This window comes from Humulus lupulus, chromosome 9, assembly GCF_963169125.1.
Source record: "Humulus lupulus chromosome 9, drHumLupu1.1, whole genome shotgun sequence".
NCBI classification, from domain to species: Eukaryota; Viridiplantae; Streptophyta; class Magnoliopsida; order Rosales; family Cannabaceae; genus Humulus; species Humulus lupulus.
Genome location: NC_084801.1, coordinates 164,424,279 through 164,427,078, shown reverse-complemented (window position 1 = coordinate 164,427,078; position 2,800 = coordinate 164,424,279).

Below are 2,800 nucleotides of genomic sequence, written 5' to 3'. Positions count from 1 at the left end.
GGGCAGTAGGAGGGGTGGGACCTGCAGCCTCCTCCTCCTCCGGGACAACATCATCAAAAATCTTTGCTGCCTCGGCTACTTGAGAAACTATATCGGCGACTTTCTCAAAAGTCACATCCTCCTCCTCATCAGCCTCCCCAAGATCCTAGCCAAGCCTGGGATAAAGGGGAAGATCTCCCTCGGTCAACGATAAATAATAGTCCTTTTCTACTGGTCGAGGCTTCAACATCGGAAGGACGATCAACTGCAAACAACATAAAACATTTAGTTAACTCAAATAATCATAAAAGTTAAGCATATAGATAAAACATAATTGTTTAATGTCAATCAAATATAACTTACATTCTTCTTTGATAACAGGTGAGAGGACAGACTTGGGAAAATCCTTGTTCTTTCGATGCGACCAACTAAGCATCCTCGAGACCATGTTTCCCAAGCTCACAACAAACTCCGTCGCAAGCTGCTGAATAGCCTCATATGCCCAATACTCTAAGGTCGGGGAAAAACCATACATACTGTACTTGGACTCTTGCTGCACCTTGGCATCCTTCTTATTCTCATAGTTGGTCTTTTGCTTCACCATGTCCTTCTTACAAGATTGGAAGAGCCTCCCATAGAGTACTTCCCCCATGAATAGCTAAAGAAGTAGTCTACGTCCTCAACCATCTTTAGAATATCTCGCCATATATGCAGCTTGCCCTCTATGGCATTCGGAACCCCCTCAACAAACAAACAAAGACCAAGCTTGTCACATCTTCCACAATAGTACGAGTCTTGAAAGCATTGTTCACCTGTGAGAGCTTTACTTTCTCAGCATCATTGAAATACTCTGTTATCAAGCAGTCACTGAGATTACTTTCTCAGCATCATTGAAATACTCTATTATCAAGCGGTCGCTGAGATTACATTCCTCCAACTCTTCTGGTGACGGGAAGCGATTGAAATTCAACCCCGTCACTAGGGAAAACTCTCCCATGCCGAATCTATAAGACTTCAACCCTAGAAATAATGCACCTCATCTTCTTTATTACTGGCAGTTTTCCTCAAAAGCAACTGATGCACCAAAACTCCTGAGAAATTTAACTCCGAAGCCAAAAAAACTGCTTGAAAGGGAATTCCTTAGCCCTTTCTATCAACCTGAGTTGCACAAACCTAATCTTAATGTCCTTTAAAGTGATACTACCCCGATTTGTGACTCGACTAGGAAAGTTATTACTAAACGTCAACTTAGGCATCTGCAACAACACATGAAAGAAAATTGATAAGAAAACATAATGTCAAACAGAATCTGTAAAAAATTCAAAAAAATTCATCATGTACCTGTAATAAACAAGGTTATCAAGCTTTTGTCGAGTTTTATCGAGCTGCAATGAAGCTTATCGAGTACTAGTATCGAGTCACTATTGAGCTAACTTATGTAACAAATTCTAATCTTCCTCAATAAGAATAATCGAGCTTATCGAGCCTAACCAATTAGTTTCATGTCGAGCTTATATCGAGCTCATAACCATAAATCCCATCAAGCCTCCTATCGAGCCTAACCAGGTACCCATCGAGCTTCCATCGAACTGAAATCAATAGTGACCATCGAGCTATTATCGAGCCTAACCATACCTCATCGAGAATTCATCTTTAGCACCTATCGAGCTTATCTTGAACTTCTATCGATCCCTATTGATCTCTATCGAGCTCTAATCTAACTGAATGTTAGGCTAATGTTTTAATCATATCGAGGTTGCATCGAACCCATCAAGCTCTGTAATGCCCCACGTCACTATGGCTGCTTCCTGGAATGATGATCGGCCTGACAAATCTACACGAGTCTTTCTAGTGTGCTTTGTCCTCACTCGCACGCTTCCTAAGAAAACTTCCTAAGAGGTCACCCATCATGAGACTACTCCAGGTCAACCACGCTTAACTTTGGAGTTCTCAAGTGATGGGCTACTGAAAAGAAGATGCATCTTGTTGGCATAGGTAGTGCCCATCAATCCATTTTAGTCATCTTTAACTGTGTAGTCCCATACCTACACAGTCTTAGAATCATCACACTCGACTTCCCCAGGCGATGTGGGATTGCACAACTTTACTCGGTCTTTCCACCCACGGATCACGGGATTCTGACTGTCACAATAGTTGTAACGTCCCAAATTCCTTAATATGGCTTAGTGCCTGGATTAGAAGGCCAGGAGGCCAATAGCTGATTTAATGTGTTATTATGTGATTATATGCATGATTATGTGTGTTGTATTATCATATGGTTGGATTTGCATATATGTGGGCTATTTCTTATAAGAAGGGAATTTTTGTAATTTTGTCCCGTTGAAGGTGTATTTGTGTATTTATGTGCATGTATGTGATATATGAGTGAGATCACATTATTATGTGATTATGTTTGAGAAATTTGGCATGAGATGATCCTAGGAAGCAAGTTGGCAGTTTTGTCATAACGGGGTTAATTATCGGGCTCGGGGTAAGCCTGGGGGTAATTTGGTGCTTAGTACATTAGCAGGATTGAGCGGGTAATGGGAAATGATTTGGTAATTACTTGTGGATATTGGAAATGACGGGAATTGGAGGATGTTAATTATGATTAACGGGGTAGGTGGTAATGACAACTTTTCCCTTGGGTGGCTTTGAGGTAGTAGAATGGCCCTGGGGGCATTTTAGTCACTTTAGGCATTAGATAGGCTTGACCAAGGGAAGGTTGGCTATAGAATGAACCAAGGAAAACAGAGCTTTCTCTCTCTTCTCTCTCGATCATTTCCTCTCTCTCACTCGGTTGGATTTTTCAGGCAAAGTT